Below are 22,428 nucleotides of genomic sequence, written 5' to 3' on the forward strand. Positions count from 1 at the left end.
CAACTCCAAGAAGGCGGGAAAGGATGCTGCACAGAAACAGTGAACCCACCAGACAGGGTTTTTCATTTTCGAGCTGCCAACCTAAAATATAACGTGGTTTGAATCACACTGGTACATCTCTAGTGCCGGGGATGTGTGTGTGAAATTGAATTTAAATATGTAGGTAAAAGAGAGGACGACCAAGAGGCAAGGGAAGAGACCGGGATTTAAAGAGAACAATGGGCCTGTGTGTGAGAACACTAAACCTTTGATGAAGTTGCCCTTGTCGTTTTAGATATCAACAGCTTTTAGTCATCCTGCCAGTCACTCCACATTCAGCAATTATTTCTAGAGCACCTACTATGTGCCAAACACTGGGCACAAAACAAAGGCATGCTCTCATTAACCTTTACAGGAGAAGGAGGGGATGCTCCGTGGGGTGTTAACTAGGGTTGGTGCTGCTTCCTAGTCCAGTAACTTTTTATTGCATGACTTTCCTTCCTTAGCCTCTGCCCTTACTTCCTGCTCCTTCCGTAAGCATGGCCAGCTCATGAGACGTAGCCACTCCGTTCTGTCCTTTAAAACCACTCTCCATTCGCTCCTTTAAAAGCATAATTCGTTCTTCGAGAAAACGTAGAGATGTTTATGGTTTAGATCCGACTGATTTTACTTAGAGGAGTGTTAGTACTCCGATCTTTAGTTTGTGGAGCCAGATTTATATGAGAGGAAAATCTGCCAGGCTTCTAGGAACCAGTCAGACAAGTCTGTGAGGCAGGGAAGAAGGGAGAGGGCAGCCAAAGGACTGGAAGAGCCAAGTCAAGGGGTGTGGGGAGGTGAAAGGGTATGTGGCTAGGCCATGATAACAGGTGTTGGCTGAGGATGAATAGAAAAGATGCTGGCAGGGAGGACTAATGATAAAAACTAGGTAAAGCTTGAGAGTGTATGTTGTGTGCCATTGCATCGAGGCCAACTCTTAGCAGTAATATTTGATAGAGTAGGTTTTCCTGGGCTGAATTCTGTATGGGAGCAGGCCACTAGCTCTTCTCACCCACCCCCACCCGCAGCTGCTGCTGAGTGTCTAACACCAACTTTTTGGTTAGTAGCCAATTGCTTCACCACTGTGCCTGCAGAACTGCTCAAAGCAGTAGTGTAATTCAAACCTGGATTCTTGATGTGACAAAGAGGTTTAAATTTTCTTGGGTAGGCTTAGAAATGGATATATTGCACCTGAACTGAATTGCCTTGCACCACTGAAAAGTATCTACAGGTAATTTTCAGATTATGTGACGCTCAGGCCAAAAAGCATTACTCACTTGTTTCCGTGGAAGAATTATACGGTTATGTATCTAAAGAAGGCCTGTAATTGATTCCTGGGATAGAGAAAATGTTGATGTCTGAGAGTATGCACTCATTTTCCAATAGCTTCACATGGTTACAGGACACGTGAGCTTTATCAGCCCGTTAGAAGTAGAACTGATATCCTCTAACTATGGTACACATTCCCTTTTTAAAGATATTTTCTACTTCCTGGGTCTCGTCCATACATCAAAAGTTGTAACTCTGGAATGAGATAGTGATATATAATATTTAACCTAAATCTAGCCTGGAAATAATCTATAGTCTCCAGGCGGGTGTGCCCCACATGCAGATACGCCCACAAACGAGTACCAGGCAGGGACAGTTAGCCATGCCACATCCTGGTTCAAGGCAAAATTTATGTCATTAAAAATAAATATTTCACAATATATAATTACATAGTTTTTTGATTAATCATTATGCTTTAATTACGTATGTTCAATTTGTAACAATGAATATACATCCTGCATATCAGGTATTTACATAGCACTCCATAACTAGCAAAATTACAGTTTTGAAGTAGCAACAAAAATAATTTTATGGTTGGGGGTCACTACTACATGAGGAACTGTATTAAAGAGGGACGGCATTAGGAAGGTTGAGAACCCCTGGTCTAAACAGAACAAAACAATGTGATCCCTAGAGAATCTTCAATTGACTTCTTTACTTTTTTTTTTCTTTTTGCTAAACGTTATTTACATTGAATGATTCTGCTGGAACCAGTCTTTTCTTTTTCAAACCAAACAGTTCTTCTGAATAGAGGCTAGGTAATTTCTTTATTCTGCATAACACTAAAGGGTATTAGCCAAATTATGTGAAAAGGAAATGCACTCAGTGTAGTATGTAGAAATCGCCCCACCTCTTCCCCTCCCCGGCACCCCCACTGCAAACTATAAATAAGGAAAGATCGGGATTTGAAAGGAAGTCAGTGGTTGGCAATGGCTAAAGCAAACTGGGCTATCGAATAAAATTTTGCAAATCAATTGAACATTGAATGAGCATTCTTCAAGCTTCCTTAAGCCCAGCATTGTGAGAATGAATTGTGAAAGAAAAGGTGGCCCTTAGCTAGAGGTGTTAATATCACTGTAATGGGTCTATCTACAAGTAATCAAATGCGGATGTGATCAGGTTCTCGTGCAAACAGGAGAACTTAAAGTAGGGAGGAAAGGAAAGCAGAACCTTCATTGTAATCCCCATCAAAGGTGGATGTGAACCACAACACACACACCCCCATTCCACCATGATTCCTTAGGCCTGCTTGGGAGAAAATGAAATGGAGATTAAGAGGATTTAGAGAGTCTTAGATTCTTAAAGCGAAACAAGAACCTTAAAATTATTCCAGGCGCTCTATATGCAGTGGAGAAAAACGGTAAGCCAAAAGGATCAAAGGCGAAGAGGGACATCTTATAATCCCTGCCAAAATGAAGATGTTCAATAAATGTTAGTTGACTGAATTGTTTTCCTAGATGCTTGCCCTTGTCTGAACCAACCCGGGGAGGGGGAAAAAAAGAATTAGAAGATATAAGGATTAGTTTCATTCCTTATAACTCAGCCCCTTTCTTCAAAATAGACGTTTAAGATTATAATTGTTAGACTCAGCGTTTGATCCATCATCACACATGATAGACAAGTAGACTCACACCCTTGAACAGGGTAGAGTTGATAGCATGGCCTTTGCAAGTTTTTAAAATTAGAATGCAATTGAGGGCAAATCGTGCATCTTTTTTCAACTTTAATTTTCTTTCTGTAAAATGGATAGAGAACTCCCTGTAGCATAGTGGGTTATGTATTGGGCTGGTAACCTCAAGGTCAGCAGTTGGCAACCACCAGCCTTTCTGCAGGAGAAAGATGAGGCTTTCTACTCCCATAAAATATTACAGTCTGAGAAACTCATGGGAACAGTTCTACCCTGCCCTATAGGATTGCTGAGTTGGAATTGACTCAATGGCAGTGAGTTTGGGATTTTGTGGTGGTGGTGGTTTGCTTTGTTTTTAAAGGGGATGACATCTTTCATACTCAGTGGTTGGAAATAGCAACTCCATAGGACAGAGTAGAAATGCCCGTGTGGGTTTCTGAGAGTAGAGTGTAACTCCTCAAGGGAGTAGAAAGCCTCATCTTTTTCCAGCTGAGCGGCTGGCTGGTGGTTTCAAACTGCTGATCTTGAGGTTAGCAGCCCAACAAAGCAGTTTGCAATCACTAAATATATCTAAACTACTCTTTTGCATTTAGCCTTCATAACTTTATTACCTCAAAATTTAATGAATTTGCTACTATTTTATTTGAAAAGAGTATTTTTCTCCTTGTGTACTAAATATATTTCGTTCAGGCTTCAAACGTGTCTTTTTATCTACTAGTCCAAGATTTGGGGTACAGTTACATGTTAGGACTAAGCAAAAGGGAAGAATTTATAACCTCTGGATTTATGTGCCCAAAGCCAAAAGAGCCAAGTCCCTAGAGAGAGGCCTCGGGGTAAAAGAATGCAGCAAATTCTGAGAGCCTCTATTCAGTGCTTCACTAACATCATTGTACTCTATCAATAAAGTTTCCTGCTAGCTTTTATTAAGGTCCCTCAAAAAAAAAAAAACTCTACAGAAGTCGTTTTAACTGCTAGCCTTGTAGTTAGCAGCCCCCTGCATAACTACTGTGCCACTGCGACTCCTATAGGAAGGTCTCTGGGCATCACCCATTGTTTGTGCCCATGAGACTGTCTGCCCGTTAAGATTTAAAGGTGTCCTGGTGTTGTTATAGGGCAAGTGTTGAACAAAGTAGCCAGTGTAAATGCACCAGCCCCTCTGCAGGAGAAAGATGACATCATACCATAAAGACCCCTACACAGGGTGGCTAGGAGTCAGCAGACGGCCGTAGGTTTGGGTTTGGGTACTAGCTTAAAAGAACTCTGGTAGTGGTAGATAAGCATTGATCTTCTAAATGCAAGTTTGGCTTTTTGAACTTGCCAGCCAACTCCATGGGAGAAAGAAAGATGAAGCTATTTGCTCCTGTAACGATTCCCAGTCTCAGAACATAAAGAACCATTCTACAATCTCCTATAGGTGGCTCTGAGTCAGAATTCACTTGATCGAAACGGGAAAAGGAGGGACCCACTACCATGGAGTCAGTTTTGACACATCTGTCCATTTCGACATATTGGTCTTCTGAGGCTGTAAGCCTTTAAGAGAATAGATAGCCTCATCTTTCTCCCTTCAACTGGCTGGTAGGTTTGAACCACTGACCTTGTGGGTCACAGGCTGACAGTGCCACCAAGCCAAAACCAAACTCACTGCTGTTGCATCATTGACTCATCGTTACCCACTAGGAACGAGTAGGTGGTTTTAAACTGCTGCGCTTGGGGTTAGCAGTCCAGCAAGTAACTCACTAGGCCACCACGGCTCCTTGACAGTGCCACCAGGTAGAGATGATTCATCCTTCAAGATTGACTAGCTTAAGGATCATGGGAAAAGTAATGGAGTCAGCATGTTAATCTAGTCTGTGTGACTCCAAAGTTCATGATTATGTAATTTCCCCCACATTGTGAATATGGTGCAAAAGACTGTTAAAATGCAGAAATGCACATCCAGGTAAGTAAAGCAGGATTGCTGCTAAGGTTCCAGTTCATACATGCATGACTTTATTCCACACAAAATGTGTTTGAACATGACTGGGCAATCAGTGGGTGGCTAATGGCTACAGACAAGTTCTCTCAGTAATATACTTGTCTCAGACTCAAGAGTGCCTTTTTAAAAAGTTGATAGTATACAGAGGAAATAATGACTGTAAAAATTAAATTAATGAAGGAAGCAGGTCATATATGGAGAAACCACAGGGTTCAGGAACAGTACCTGAAGGAAATATAAAGAACCCCAACAAGAGGACAGACATAAGGATACGACAAAATAACTCATGACATCTCTCAAGTCTATGCCTCAGTTGTTTTTCAGCACACAAACTTGCTCCTCCTGAAAGACTGAGTTCAACTGGCTTAAGAGACATGCACAGCAGGTACACTTGTGACTGCTGGGTGACCTAAAGTGATAGTTCCAGCGCTACCCCAAGATTTGAACTAAGAATAAGGAAGTTGTGTAAGTGCCCAACTAGTTATGCTAAGTATCCCAGAAGCCCTTGCTACAGTCTCCATTTTGGATCTTCAGACTCCATCTTGGTCCAACAGTCCACATACAACCACTGAAAAAGGGGGCCAGGAAAGAACAAGTAAAACTGCATGACGGTACAAACTGCCCAAAGCAGAAACCTTGCCCTAGGAAACACATACCCAATTCTTGCGGAAGATAACGGCCCTACAGGAACCGTTCCCTCTGTAAGCCCAGAGAGACCCTTGTTACCTATAACACCTTCCCTGTAGGTCTCTCCTGCAGGTCCCTATAAAAAAAAATGCCTGAATGTAATTTTAACTCTCCAGTCTCTTTAGTCACACCCGTCTCGGTCTCTAAGAACAAACCAATCAAAACAGTGGGTCCCAGGGAGTTCTCCTGGGCCAATGAAATTCGAGGCACAGAGGTCAGCTCCAAGGTTGTAGCAACTGCTTTCGGGGACTCCAAAAGGGCAATGTTGATAGATTTTCTGGAAGAGCGCCAGAAATTCATGGGGGGGGGTTGTTATGAAGAAGATTTTTAAATTGGAAAACTGCATTAGTGAGAAAAAGGCCAGGAGAGTTATACTGAGGAATGTTTCCATGATGACAGCGCGCCTGCTCTTTCTTCAAGGTTGTTCTACAGGAATTTTGTTGTGAAATCTTACCAACCATGCCCCTTCAGGCTTCTTTTCATTCCCCAAACTCAAAAACAATTTAAAAAGGACCCAATTTGAGTCGCTGACGAATACCACAGCTGCTGTTTGGATGCGAGATAAATCAAAGAGCAAAATGATTCATTGAAGGATAGGAGAGATGCATACACCACCTTCAGACGTGCATTGGCCTACTTGGAGGGTACGTGGAGGTGCAAATAGCTTTACATTTTGATATTCGTGTTTAATGTTTCGATGAGTCTGTGGTACTATCTACTTATCTACCACCACAGATGCACAAAGAAGCTTGGCATTTGCCGTTGTAAACCGCTGCAATGGGAGCCCAGTTTACGTGGGCTAGCCAGGGAAGTCGCTCTTGTTATCAGCCAGAAAAATACTAGAGAGACTCGTCAACAAAGAAAAGAAGACACATGTATTTGGCTTTTTCCTAAATTCTCTTTTTCTCCCAGTTTATAAACTGTAGTGGACAGAATGATGACACCACCCGCCACAGATGCCTTCATCCTCATCCCGTTCTTACATATGGCAAAAGGGAAAGTAAGACTGGAGATGGGATTAAAGTTGTTAATCACCTGACATTAAGTAAAAAGATTAGGCTAGATTATTCAGGGGAGCCCAATATGGTCACCCAAGCCAAGCCCACTACTGTCTAGTTGATTTCCTACTCATGATGAGTCTCCAGAGTGTTTCCAAGGCTATGCATCCTCAGGGAAGCCAAAAGCCTCATCTCTCTCCGTTGGAGTGACTGTGGGACTCTGGGTTAACAGCTCAACATTTACTTCAGTGTACTGCCAGGACTCCTTAATGTAATCACACAGAAACCAAAAACCCCAAACTCACTACCATGGAGTCAATTCTGACTCATACATAAGCAAAATGACATAAAACAAATGCACTGACTTGTATAGATTGGAACTCATAGCTGCCCTATTTAGGGTTTCTGAGGCTATAAATCTTGATGGGAACCAACAGCCTCATCTTTCTCCCATAAGGCAGGTGTGGTAGTTATATAATCGTTTGTCAATTTGAGAGGATTAAGAGTGAAGCAGTGGAGTCTAGCCTGTTAATCAGGTCATAGCCAATGAGTTCGCTATGTGGGCATGGCCTTCCCCTGAGAATTCTGGGAAGTCCTGTATTCCTCCTTGGAGGCAGGAGACTCTCTAACTCTGTGCTCAGTCCCTGCGAGACATTCTTGTTGACAAGCCACATGGAGACAAGCTGATGGCATCCAGAGCCTGAGAGCTGGAGAAGCCATCTGGAGACCCCTACCAGTGCTGAGATGCTTACACCACCACTGGATCCACAAGACTTCCCCCTCACTGGCCTGTGATTTTCCTGAATACCGTGTCATTGCATGTGTTCTGTGAGTCTGAAGAGGACTTTTTAGATTGGTGTTAGACATATGGGCTAATATTGGACTTATGGACTTGATCTAGACTGGGCTGGGATGTTTTCTCAGTATTCAATTGCTCTTTAATATAAAGCTCTTTCTTATACACATATGAGTGTCTATGAATTTGTTTCTCTAGTCTACCTAACACAGCAGGTAGTGGGTTTGAACTTCCAGCCTTAAACTTACCTAACAGTATCACCAAGGCTCACAACCCAAACCAAATGAAACCCACTACTATCAGTCAGTTCCAACCTATAATGACCTCATATGACAGAGGAGAATGGCTCCACAGGGTTTCTGAGATGATACATTTTAATTCTCCCAATAAGTGGCTGATGGGTTTGAACTGCCTACTTTGTGGTTAGCTGCCTATTGCTTAATCCACTATGCCAGGGGTGTCAAACTCCATTAAAACACGGGCCATTTGGTACAACGGGCAAGATTCACGTGGGCCACATCACATTTACAAATTTTGTTAAATTTATATTTTGAAGTGAGGATTCAGGAATATGGATAGGATGGTTAAAACACTATATAATTGTTTATATTTAAACATTTATTTTATTTAATGTATTTATAAAACAAAAATTATTCTTTTTTACCCAAAAGTTGCCAGCGCTTTCCTCCTACTAGTTTTCACTTACCTCTTATGTTGTGTCCGGAAAATATAACAAAGTAACTAATAAAAAAACAGGAAATGTTGGACAGCTGACAAACGTGATGCACAAGCATAATGGCTTCCCTCTAAAATTGTTAACTAGCGCTGCCACTAGGTATGATTCATACAACCCAGAGTGCTTTTATTATTTTTTTAAAGAGTTTGGTTTATTGAACAAATTACAAAAGAGGGTTTAGTTAAAAAGACCAAAGCCATTCTCATCATCAGACTCTTCTTTCTTGGCTTCCACTTTCTTCTCCTCAGCTGGGGCAGCAGTGGTGGAGGGGGCAGGTGCTCTGGCTGGTGCAGCCCCAGCAACTGGGGCAGGGCCACCAGCCCCTACATTACAGATGAGGCTCCTGGTGTTGACCTTGGCCAGAAGGCTCCACGTTGATGCTGGTGGCCTTAATGAGGGCGTTGACCTTGTCCTCCGTGATGGTCACCTCGTCGTCATTGCAGAATGAGAGCGAGTAGATGCAGGTGAGCTCGGAGATGGAGGCCATGGTTCGGGAGTGCTGGCCTTGCAGCGGGCTGGGCGCGTTGCTAGTGGCCAGATGAAGTGAGGGGCTCACCCCAACTCGGCCTTAGCTTCCTTGGAACAACAAAGCACCTTAGCAGCAGCTGAGGACAACCAGAGTGCTCTTCTTTACCTTATCGCTATTGGGATCTGTTTACATTGGCTGACACTGAGAATGGCAGACACATGCTTCCAAACGTCGCCGGAACTGAGTCAGCGCATTTATCCACGTCCACAGGCCCCCAGGAAAGGCACTGGGCCACATGCATACTCGTCTTCAGTAGCTAAAGGGTTCTTGAGGGAATTGTGTGTATGATTTTGCCTCGATCTCCCCTAAGCGCTATTTTCTTCATAACAATTTTTTTCGATTTTCATTTTATTTCCGAGCATCATGAGCCACAAAAAATTACCTCAGAGGCCGCATGTGGCCTGTGGGCCGCCAGTTTGACACCCCTGCACTATGGCATTGTAGGACCTCTGGAACGGGTTCTCAACCTTCATCCTGCCGTGACCCTTCAATACAGTTCCTCATGTGATGGTGACCCCCCAAACCATAACATTATTTTCGTTGCTACTTCATCACTGTCATTTTGCTACTGTTATGAATTGGGCGTCCCTGTGAAAGGGGTCGCGACCCACAGGTTGAGAACCACTGCTCTAGAAACTAGGAGCAACCAGGAAATGAATTCTCCTATAGACCTCCAAAAAGGAACCCTGCCCATTTCAGCTCAATGAGATATGTGTCAAGCTTCTCACCAACAGAGCTATAAGAAAATTAATTTACCTTATGCCGTTTTAAACCACTAAATTTGTGATAAGTTATAACAGCAGCCATGGAAAAATAAAGCATTAACTAGCATCACAAAAAGCCAAACTCACTGCCCTCAAGTTGATGATGACTCATAGTGATCCTATCGGGCAAGAGGTTTCCAAGACTGTAACTCTTTACAGGAGTAGAAAGCCTTATCTTTCTCTTGCGGAGCTGGCATTGATTGGTTTCGAACTGCTGACCTTGAAGTTAGCATCCCAATGCATAACCGCTCTACCACCAAGGCTCCATTTATGCCTTCTCTGCTGCCTAAAGTCCAGCCAGATGCTAATTTCATCATACTTTGTTTGCCAGGAACTGAGAATCTTTTGTTGTCCATTCTTGAGCCAATCAATAAATAAACTTTCAGGCATTGTTTTAAGTGGTAGTTTTTTGATTCTGCTAAAAACCAGCTAAAGTATTATTTTCAAAAAGGTAGAATCATAACTCTTAGCAGAGATGTAAAATGAACATGTCAAAGATTTTATACAACTCATTAGCAAGGGAACCAGTGCATGTTAGAATCCCTAAAATGTATTTAGGGAGCTGAGAATTGATAGGCATTTTGATAACTATTAGGGTGAGATTGTTAGGTCAAGTACAAAGTTGATTAATGTCCAGTAGAACTATGAACTATGTATTCAGGATACTTTTATTTTACTTCTAGTAGGAAAAAACTATGTCAGGCTTCTGAGCAAATAGGCTCATCTTTCTCCCACAGAATGGCTGTGGGTTTGAACTGCCAGCCTTATAGTTAGCACCCAACAGCACCACCAGGGCTCCTAATCTCTATTTCTACCAAACTAAAAACCAAACTCACTGGCATCAAGTCGATGCCCGCTCATGGCAACCCTATAGGACCTCTTTATGGGAGTAGAGAGCCCCATCTTTCTCCCACAGAATGGCTAGGAGTTTCAAACCGCTGACCTTGTAGTTAGCAGCCCAGTTCTTAATCCATTATGCCCCCAGGGCGCCTGTCCATTCCTAGGTAAAATAACCTAGTTGTGAAGAAGTCCGTGGAAGGTGCAGCCCAGAACCGAAACAGGAAGAATACTCACTTAGTAACCCCTTGTCTGTTTCCAACCTTCAGCTCATTCTCCTGACAACTCTAATTCTGACCAAGGAAACAGTTGTGGTTGCCAACTAAGGAAAAATAAATCTTTTCGAATGTACGCTGGAAATGTGGATGGCAACTCACCAACAACTGCAGTAAACCTTCTCCTCCCTCCGTTTTCCTCCTCTTAGAAAACGGCAATTCCAGTTGCTTTGGCCAGAAACCTTGGAGTTAGCATTGACTGCTCCCTTTAGATCACATCTACCAGTTTATCGGGTGTTGTTGAGTCCAGACCAACTCCAGGCGACCCCCAGGGTATCAGAGTACAACTGTTCTATAGGGCTTTCAATAGCTAATTTTTTATTTTTAAGATAATTTTACTGGAGTCTCTTACAACTTTTATAACAATCCATACATCAATTGTATCAAACATATTTGTACATATGTTTCCATCATTTTCTAAGTATTTGCATTCTATTTGAGCCCTTGATTTCAGCTCCTCTCTCTTTTTATCATTTTATTGGGGGCTCATACAATTCTTATCACAATCCATACATCCATCCATTATGTCAAGAACACATGTACATTTGTTGCCATCATCATTCTCAAAACATTTGCCTTCCACTTGAGCCCTTAATATCTGCTGCTTATTTTCCTCTCCCTCCCCACTCCCCCCTACCTCATGAACCCTTCATCATTCATAAATTAATATTATTTTGTCATATATTACACTGTCCGACATCTCCCCCTGCCTTCTTCTCTGCTGTCCCTCCCCCAGAGAGGAGGCTATACATAGATTCTTGTAATCAGTTCCCCCTTTCTAACCCACATTCTCTCCATCCTCCAGGCATCGCCACACTCACCACTGGTCCTGAAGGAGTCATCTGTCCTGGATTCCCTGTGTGTCCAGTTGCTATCTGTGCCTATGTACATTCTCTGGTCTAGCCAGATTTGTAAAGTAGAAGTGGGATCATGATAGTGGGAGTGAGGAAGCATTTAAGAACTAGAGAAAAGTTATATGTTTCATCGTTGCTACTCTGCACCATGACTGGTTCATCTCCTCCCTGATACCCTTCAGTAAGGAGTGTCCCGTTGGCTACCAATGGGCTTTGAGTCTCCACTCTGCACTCACCCATATTTTCAATTATATAATTTTTTGTTCCTTGATGCTTGATACCCGATCCCTTCAAAAGCTCGTGGTCACACAGGCTGGTGTGTTTCTTCCATGTGGGCTTTGTTGCTTCTGAGCTAGATGGCCACTTGTTTATCTTCGAGCCTTTAAGACCCCAGGCGCTATATATTTTGATAGCTGAGCACCATCAGCTTTCTTCACCACATTTGCTTATGCACACGTTGGTCTTCATTGATCATATCAGGGAGATGGGCACCCATTGGTATGATTTTTAGTTCTTTCATGTCTGATAACTGGTCCCTTCTGTACCTTGTGGTCAGACAGACTGGTGTGTTTCTTCCATGTGGGCTTTGATGCTTCTCAGCTAGATGGCTGCTTGTTTATCTTCAAGCCTTTAAGACCCCAGACGCTGTATCTTTTGATAGCCGGTCACCGTCAGCTTTCTTCACCACATGTGCTTATGCACACATTTTTCTTCAGCAATCGTGTCGGGAAGGTGTGCACCCTGAAATGCCAATTTATTAGAACAAAATGTTCTTGCATTGAGTAAGTGCTTGAGTGGAGGCCCAATGTCCATCTGCTGCCTTAATACTAAACCTATAAATATATGCACATAGATCTGTTTCCTCACACTCATATAAATATATTTACATATGTGCATTCCAGTCTTTGGACCTCTATAAATACCCTTTGTCACCTAGTTCTTTCCTCTATTTCCTTTTACTTTCCTCTTGTCCCACTATCATGCTCAGCCTTCATTTGAGTTTCAGTAATTTCTCTTGGTTACCTTGGCCTTGCTGAATCCCTTCCAGGCCTCTCACACCCTCCTTGCTACTGATTTTGGATCACTTATTGCTCCCCCGCCCCTGGTTTGGTCAACACCACCTCCTTGCCCAATCCTTCCTGTCTCCCGTGTCCTCCTGGAACCATTGGTCCCGTTGTTTTCTCCTCCAGACTATTCATCCAGTCTATCTTATCTAGATAGATCTGTAGAGATAATAATATGCACCAAAAGTCAAGTCATAGCTAGATAGGTGATGAGTGAGAGCACAGCTATGACAATAAAAAGGGAAACCAATTACCCATAGAAGAATAAATTAATTAAAAGAAAAAAAATTTTTAAAGAAAGAAAAACCTGTAAATAGATCAAGGTCTGATTTTTTATCTCTAGGCATGTCCTTCAGTGGGGTCCAATGGGCCCATGAGTCTGTCCTTTGTATTCCCTTGGGGGCTCCCTGCTCTGCTCCCACAGTTGCTCTGCCGCACGCTTTTAGTGGTTTGCCTCAGTGTAACAGGGTCAGTCTGAGCCAGTCCTGGCCCTGAGTCTCCAGTGTTGTCCCCCTTAGGGCCCTGGGCCATCAAGGGATGGTGTGTCTCGTAGTGAGATCAACCATATTGTCCACTCTGTCCATTGGCTGTTCACAGTGGGGATATCATCCTCCAGGCTTGATGGGCCAGGATGTGCTCCACTCTCTCTTCCTCCCCCTTCTTTGCTCCCATTTGCTCTGATCGAACATGCCCCTCTCCCCTAGCTGCAGCTTCAGTGCCGTCCTCTCAAGTAAATTCTTCTGGGGTGAAGGGCACTTGTCCACATAACTGGTATGGGGGCCGAGCCCTCAGGCCCCTCCACTGGCTCCCCACTCCTTGCCTCAGCTCCTCTTTTTACCCTCCCTGTCCCACTCCTACACTCATGACTCTTTAATAAGTTAAAGTTACTATTATTTTCATATCTTACACCAACTGCTGTCTCTCTTCCCCTGCAGTTTCTTCCCCTCTCCTCTTCCCCCCTCCCCCTACTTTCCTGGTATCACTACTTCCATTTCTATCCCTGAGGGGTTTATCTGACCTGGATTCCATGTGTCCGAGCTCTTATCTGTACCTGTGTACATGCTCCAGCCTTGCCTGCAGTGAAAGGCAGGATTGGGGTCATGGTAGTGGGGGGTGAGGAAGCCTCAAGGAACCAGAGGAATACTGTGTGTTTGTTTCATCGGTGCTATATTTCACCAGGGTTGACTCATCCCTTCCTTGGGACTCTTCTGTGAGGGGATGTCGCATTGTCTACAGATGGGTTTTGGATCTCTGCTCTGACCTCCCTCCTTCTCAACAATATATTTATTTGTTTGGTTTTGATGCCTGCTACCTGATGCTGTTGACACCACATTATTGCACAGGCTGGTGTCCTTCCATGCAGGCTTGTTGCTTCTCTGCTAGATGGTCGCTTGTTTAACTTCAAGACTTTAAAACCCCAGATGCTATATCTTTTGATAGCCAGGTACCATCAGCTTTCTTCACCACAGTTGCTTGTATACCCATTTTGTCTTCAGCGATCATGCTGGGAGGGTGAGCATCACAGAATGAATGGCTTTTTTTTTTTTTAGAAGTACATTACTATCCCTTTCTTCTAAGACATCTCTAGGCGGACTTGAATCTCTAGCCTTTCTGTTGGTAACACCATTATTAAATGCTTATGCCACCCAGGAACACCAGATCAAGCTCTCTTGTCCTTGTTGTGTTCCATCAAGTGGATTCCTGCTCATAACAACCCTATAGGACTGAGTGGAACTGCCCTGTAGAGATTACTACTGGGCTGTTATCTTTGAAGCCTTGGTGGCATGGTAGGTTATGAGTTAGGCTTCTAACAGTAAAGTCAGCATTTTGAAACCCCCAGCCTCTTCATGGAAGAAAGATGAAGATGTCTAGTCTCATAAAGATGTAGTTGCAGACACTCTCAAGGGCAGTCTACCCTGTCCTATAGGGTCGCTTGGCATCGGTTGCTTACTCAATGGCAGTAAGTCAGCAACTGTTAGAAAAGCATGGTGCTACATTATTCTCCCATGGAGCCACTGCTGGGTCTGTAGGTTAGCAGCTGAGCACTTAACCATCGTGCTACCAGAGCTCTCAGAATCAGGGAGGTGCTGGGGTTTTCTAGAGAAACAAAACCAGGACACTAATTATTTTGTAGGTAGATATAGATAAATATAGCATGAAGGAATATAGCAGCTAATTAGTCTACACAGCAGTACAGAGGGCTCAGTTCAACTCACTCCCAAGGAACAATTAATAAGTTAATATACTGGAAGTCCTTCAACTCACAAGGGCTGCTGGGTCCAAGGTCAAGGAAGCAGACAGCTGAGTCTCCCCTCAGGTTATGCAGGCAGGGTCTACCCACCGGCAGCAAACAGCAGGGCAGGTCACCAACTGTCAGCAACACAGGAGCTTAGCAAAGCAGGCCCAGATGGGATATCAAACTCAAGCAATGCAAGACGAAAGGATCTGACAGCCTCAAGCTCAAGCAGTGTATACACCAGCAGTGTGGTGAAGCAGGTCTCGAAGGAACCTCAAGCTCTAGCAACATGATCCATGGCTCACAAGTTGAGGCAGAGAACTAGCTAAAGCAGCCACTTGCTGGTCCGATCACCAGAGAGCAAGAGAAAGAGGGGTGGGGCTTGCCAAGCCAATTATCCCTTTGCCCTCCAATCAAACTGGGACCTTGTTAATCCCACATGTTCCTATTGGCCAGGTTGGCACAATAAACCTACCTATCACAAGGGCTAAAATTCAAATAATAAATTCCCTACTCTTCTTGCTGTGCTGTTCTTTTATGTTTTTGCTGTTGTTGTTAGGTATTGTCAAGTCAGTTCTAACTCATAGCAACTCTATGTACAACAGAACAAAACACTGCCCGGTCCTGCACTGTCCTCACAATTGTTATGTTTGAGCCCATTGTTTCAGTCACTGGGTTTAACCACCTCATCAAGGGTCTTCATCTCTTGCACTGCCCTTCCACTTTACCAAGTATGACGTCCTCTTCCAGGGATCAGTCTCTCCTGATAACATGTCCAAAGTATGTGAAATGAAGTCTTGCCATCCTCACTTCTAAGGCATATTCGGACTGGACCTCTTCCAAGATAGATTTATTTGTTAATTTGCCAGTCCACAGTGTTTGAAATACTCTTTGCCAGCACCATGATTCAAATGCCCAATCTTATTCAATGTCCAGCTTTCACATGCATTTGAGGTGATTGAAAATATCTTGGCTGGGGTCAGGCTAACCTTAGTTCTCAAAGTGAAATCCTTGCTTTTTAGCCCTTTAAAGAAGTTTTGTGCTATAATATGTTGCTTTACTTATTGATTGCTGCTTCCATGAGCATTGATTATGGATTCAAGCAAGATGAAATCCTTGACCACTTCAATCTCTTCTCCATTTATCACGAGATTACTATCTATTGGTCCAATTGTAAGGATTTTGGCTTTCTTTACATTGTGTTTTAATCCATATGGAAGGCAGCACTCTGTTCTTCACCAGCAAGTGCTGTATTAGAAGTAGTCTTTATTAACAGTTTTATTGGCATATGATTCGCATATCATATAATTAATGATGTAATACAACATATCAATGGCTTAAACATACTGAAAAGAACTGTGCAGTCATCACTGATGATCAATTTTAGAACACTTTCTCCATGTTCAGGTTCACAATCCTCAGTATTCGCTCCCATTTCCCCACAACGTCCCCAAAGAACGTAGTTTTTAAAGCTTGTCACAAATGTTCCAGTTCTTTCTCTCTCTGGGAACATATTATAGCATGGGTCAATCTACCATAATCACGTTTACAACAATCTCGGTCGGATAGTAAAGCTGTCGAGTCCCTTGCCAGTGGCCAGAAGGGATCTGCCCAGAAGCTTAATCTGACTAGAGTCTGCAGATGGATTTCAGGCTCCCTTTGTCCTCCATCCTCCTTCTTTTCTAACACTCTGAACTTTACCCAGGGGCAAATGCTGCCCTTTTGATCTTAAATGGTTCATAACATAGAGGTGAATTCAATTCCAAGCCTGAAGATTGAGGCCTATAGTCTTGGGGGTTCCACCAGTCTCTATCTGAGCAGTAAGCCCATGATTTGGAGTTCACGTTCTCCTTTTTCTCCCACTGTCTCTGGGACCTTCCAATAGCATCCTTTTCAGAGTGGTCGTAGTAGCAATGGTAGTGGTAGTGGACAGACACCATCTAGTTCTGGTCTCAGGATTGTGAAGACTGATGGTCCTTTAATCTATTGGACCAATTGTTTCCATGCATCGTTTCTTTCTTTTTTTTTTTTTTTTTTACCACTCTTTTGTCTTTTGGTTAGGGAGAGACTAATAATAGCTTCTTAGGTGGCTGCCCACAAGTTATTAAGATCCCATTCACTGTGTGCACTGTTAGGATATAGAACATTGCCCTTGTAAACTATGTTATGTCAGTTTACTTTGGTATCCCCCAAAACTATGACCTGGATTCCCCAAGTCCAACAACCCATTGCCATAAGGTATTTGGTTATGTCCAAGAAGTTTTCATAACTCTGTCTCCTGTATGCTACACCACATTCATGGATAATTTTAATTTTGCAATATATATATATATATATATATATATATATATATATCTTCTCTATATCCTCTCTCTATTTATTATCCTGTATATATTAAAAGTAAATACATAAAAAATTTGAAGTAAATATGTCATCTTCTGTCAAACTTATATAGTCATAAGTATACTCTCCCTCTCCCACCTGTTCTGCGTGGGTGTCTATCCTAGCATCTACTTATAGATCCCCACTGTAGCAAGACTGTGTATGTGACAGTATTTACCTCTGTTGGCTTTAACTCTGTCAACCCCCCTAGTGTTTTCTCCTGCCTCCATCATTTCTCCCCTAGCCTTCCTCTGATTGTGTAGTGCCTTCCCCTTCACTCAAGTTATCACCTGTCTACTCTGTAACTCATTACTTCCCCTCCTTCCCTTCCTTTTGAACCCTAGCGGATCCCAAACTCATGAAATGTTCCTTTTGTCTAGAGTAACTTAAAAGGAGCCTGGTGGTGTCATGGTTATATTCGGGTGGGTGATAGGGTTTTGGTTTTTTTTTGACTCGACACAATGTATTCACAATTAATTATGTGCATGAAAATTACAATGGATTGCAATACCCTTCTTCCAGTCACAGCTCTGATTAGTCAATTAAAAGAAAGTCTCCCCAGGAGTATGGCCTGATTCCTATATAAGTGGATGCTGTAGAAAAGCTTGATTGCTTTTTGTTGAGTTAATACATATATAATATCATTCCATGCGTGTTAGACAGGGTTCTCTAGAGAAACAAAACCAGGACACTTATGGTTATCCATATATATGAGGCGAAGTTTATACAGTGAGAAGAAATGTAACAGCTAATTCGTCCATACAGCAATATAGAGGGCTCAGTTCAACTCACTTATGTGGAACAGTTAATATACTGGAAATTCTTAGACTCATGTGGGCTTCCAGGTCCAAGGTCATGGAGGCAGACAGTGGAGTCCTCCCTTGGGCAATGCAGGCAGTCTGCCCACAGGCAGCAACAGCAAAGTGGGTCAATAAGAGTCAGTAACTCAATGCAGGCCCGGATGGGCCCCACCAGCAACAGGACCCACCAGCCTCAAGCTCAAGTGCTGTACACACCAAAGCAGGTCTAGAAGGAGCCTAAAGCTCTGGTGACATGGTTCACAAATAGTGTAGCAACACACAAGTTGAGACAGAGAACTAGCTAAATCAGCAGTGCTGGTCGGATCACCTGAGAGCGAGAGGTGGTGGGGGGAGGGGGGACGCACAGGCCTTGCCAAGCCATTTATCTCTTTGCCCTCCAATCAAACTGTGACCTTATTAATCCCACATGTTCCTATTGGCCTGGTGGGCACAATAAGCCTAACTATCACAGCATAGTTCAATCAGTATTATACATTAAGCAGTATTGTACAACTGCTATTAAATATGTATATATATATATACACACACACACACACATATATACTTCACTGTATTTGCTTTGCTAGTGAACCCAATTTAAGACATGCTCCTAACCTCAAAGCTCACAGCTCAAACCTACCTGCAGCTCTGCAGCAGAGAGATGGGCCTATCGGCTTCCGCACAAGCTTAGTTGCAGAAGCCCTAAGGAGCAGTCCTACAGGGCTGTGACGAGTAGAAATTGATTCTACCTATAGGGTTGCGATGAGTAGAATTGATTCTAGAACTATAGGTTGTGTATGGTAACTTGAAAAGAGATCTAATACCCAATAATCTTACACATCTAGAAAAATAAAATGGAATATCAGTAGAATGTGTTGATTATTGCATTAGACTGAATTTGACAAAGGGTTTTATGAAAGACAAGAGCTCAGCAAAGAACCAGTTAGTTTACAAACGTCATTAAAAGGAAATAAAGAGAATCCAGAAACGTGGAGACTTATAAGGGTTGCTGGAGGCAATTGTAGGAGGAAGCTTTGGAATAGCAAAGGTTAGTTAGGCTTCAACTTTGTAACAAAGGCCAAATGGAGGATAGGTAAGGTTTTGCCCAGCAAATTCTTCCAGTTAGATGAAAAGGCATAACCAAAGCTTAATAGGCCCAAAGTGTGCGCATTTAAGTACAGCAAGGGGGAAATCTTAAGGAAATTATAGGCTTACCTGTCAACACATGGCAAGGGTAAAATAGCTAAGCTGACTGAGTTATGCTTATTTCATCTGATAAGAATAAAAGCGATAAATCAACACAATCTTGCAACCGTGAACCCCGTTTAAGAAAGCTGTGTTTACTGAGGATTTAGAATGACTTTGGGGCTCTAATCTTAGGTGGGCAATGAAAAGAGGGAAGGCAGCGGAAGAAAGATTGCCGCCGAGTCCATCCTAACCACAGCATGTCTCGGGAAAACAGCCGATCTTCCCCCAAAGGTTCCCAAGGCTTTGGTGTTTACGCGACACGCTGCCATGTATTTCTCCCAGAGCACCTGAGCCACCAGGACTTTGGCAATGGACGCGCTACACAACCACCTGCTCAGCTGTCTAATGACCTCTTCAGATACAGCCAAAAGAACCTCTCAGCCGTCAGCCAAGGCCACAAAGAACATGAACTGGGAACAAAACTGAGCCCCAAATAAGGACTTTCTTGATGGGAACTCCCAGGGTAGGAGACTCTCTGAACATTTGTTCAGAATTTTGGAATTGCTACAGTTGTTTGATACTTTGGATTTCACTTTCTCTTTTGGGAGTCATCTATCCCCATTCCACCCTTGCAAGTCAATGTTCTAAGGGGAGGAATGTGCAGAGAACGGTCTTTTTTCATCTCCACATCAAAAGCAGCACATCTGGGCCTGTCACAAATGCTACTGAGCATCATTGGGGCTCATGTGTCACCCATCAATTCTGGACTTTGAATTTGCTTCTACAAATGGGTGGGATTTTCAGGGTGGGTATATTTTACGTACAGGCAGGAGAAGGATCCTAATATTGAGTAATGATAAGGGTGGATTGGGGTTTTATTTAGTAATAAAAAGGGCAAATTTGGGTTTTCACAAACATTCTACCTTATCTCTTGGGCACCAAATAAATTGTACGTCCCCATACATTTAATGGTGCTGGGGGAGAGTGGCGGTAAACATTGGACTGCTAACTGCAAGGTCGAAAGTTCAACTCCACCAGTGATTTTCTGGGAGAAAGATGAGGGTATCTGCTCCAGATAAGATTTATAGTCAGGGGAGCGAGGAGGGAGGGAAAAAAAAAAAGAGGACCCGATGCAGAGGGCTTAAGTGGAGAGCAAATGCTTTGAAAATGATGAGGGCAAAGAATGTACAGATGTGCTTTATACAATTGATGTATGTATATGTATGAATTGTGATAAGAGTTGTATGAGCCCCTAATAAAATGTAAACAAAAATTGTTTTTTTAAGATTTACAGTCATGGAAACCCTATAGAGGGCCTATATAAGTTGGTGTGTGTTTATGTTACCCATTTGAAGTGAAATGTAGCCATTGGACTCTTGTAGAAGATCTGAGAGCTCGTGTGGAATCTACCACATTCACGATGTTCCTTTAATAATTCAAAAAAGGTTCACATACACAAATATATATGCATACATATACACACATAATAAGAACATGTATCTATATAAATGGGTTTGTGTTTATAGACATGCTCTTCTTGTTAGGTGCCATTGAGCCATGGCTACCCTATATACAATAGCATGAACCACTGCCCAGCCCTGTGCAATGAGATATCACTCAACAGTAAATAGAAAGGAAGTATGATACAAGCTGCAACAGGAATGGACTTTGAAATTGTCGATTTAAGTGAAGGAAAGCATACACAAGACCACATACTGTGTAGTCGCGATTATACGAAATGTCCTCAATAGACAAACCTACGGAGGTAGAAAGTAGGTTAGTGGTTGCCAGGAGCTGGGGGGTGGGGGGTTGTCTCCCCCAAAGGCCTGCCTAGTGAAAATCAGCGGGCAGGGTCACAATAAATGGGTTTCGAGGAAGTAAGGCACCCATCAGACACCAATGGGAAAACACCTAGGCACCGAGATGTGACATCACACAGGTCAACTTAAACTCAGCCAATAAGGTCGGCCAGTACCCTCGACCACGCCCCCTCCAGTAATGCTGGAGGGGAACAAAGGCAGGGCCCAAGGGCCGCTTTCTCTCTGGCCTCTGGGGGTTTCCTGTTCTCGGTTCCTTACCAGCATGTCGGTGGTTTGGCGCTCTTTTCTGGTATTCTTTTCAAGGGGTTTTACTGCTTGGCTGTCACCGAGGCCCCACAAAGCCTTGCAGGCTTTCCAGAAATAGTGTGCACTCTGGGAAACTGTAATAGCTGAAACTTTCCTTTCCCACATAAAAGTTACTTGGATTTACAAAGGGGCTTCTTTCAATGCTGCTAATCAAGAACCGAGGTACACCACCCCAGAAACCTAACAGGAGGGCTGGCGACCCATACTGGATTTATTTTAGGGGTACCGAAAATGTTCCGGAAGGAATTCGTGGTAATGACTACAGACTCCTGGTGATCTAATGTGCTGTGAAGTAGAATTGCCCCATAGAATGTTTTTCTCCCTGTAGAAGTTTCTTGGCCCCTATCTTTACAGAAGCAAATCTCCAGGCCTTACCTCTGCAGTGTGGCTGAGTGTATTCAAACCTCTAACATTTAAGTTACTAGGAAAACAAATTGTTTTTGGTACATGGCAAAAAGGGATCACTGTGAGTCAGCACCAACTCCCTGGCAACTGATTAATCATTGCAGAAGTTTGTTATGACTCTATAACCCACTTACTTAAAAATTTTTAAAATAATCAACTTAAAGCAAAAAGATGTGTCACAAAGTGGGAGAAGGTATTTGTATATGTACTATAGCCCAAAACAGCTCAACCAGAATATATTAAGAACTAGAAATTAAAAAGAAAAATGAAGCAGAAATAAGAAAGGTAATCTGGCAACCTAAAAGAAAACCAGGAAAAAGCACATCACCAAACAAAGCAGCCACACAATGAAAAAATATGCTCAAAGTTTCTCAATGTTGTTAGTAAGCAAATAAAAATTTAAGTTAAAAACTTGATGAGATACTGTGAGAAATAAACAGGCTGGAAGCAAATAGTCAAGTAGTTACTAAATAACCTACCTGGGAACCAGTTGATAGCCACTTAGTCAAAGACAGTTCACGAGAGCTCCACACCTGGAGTATGGATGTGGGAACCTGGTGACTTGGGAACCGGTGAATCAAGAAAGGGGGAGGGGAGAGGAAACCTGCTTGAGGGTTTGGGGGAGGAGGGCCAATAGGCAACTCTTAGAAAAGATTGTTAACCCCATAGTACTCGGCACATGAGGAATCTGGGAAGAGAGCTTTTGAACAAGGGGATAAAATGCTTTTGGAGGAGCTAAGAAGAGAGCCCCCTTCTTACCCCATTTGTCTCTGAGCTTGGGTGCCCGGGATTGCAAAATCAAACC

The 22,428-nt window shown here is 42.9% G+C and overlaps 1 long non-coding RNA gene across 1 annotated transcript in view; it reads left to right on the plus strand.

Moving 5' to 3' along the window:
* LOC142450313 (uncharacterized) overlaps positions 1-22,428 on the plus strand; it is a 45,549-nt gene that overhangs the window by 1,329 nt on the left and 21,792 nt on the right. The gene's annotated exons all lie outside the window — the stretch shown is intronic.

Source organism: Tenrec ecaudatus, chromosome 6 (assembly GCF_050624435.1).
Source record: "Tenrec ecaudatus isolate mTenEca1 chromosome 6, mTenEca1.hap1, whole genome shotgun sequence".
In the NCBI taxonomy this organism is placed as follows: Eukaryota; Metazoa; Chordata; class Mammalia; order Afrosoricida; family Tenrecidae; genus Tenrec; species Tenrec ecaudatus.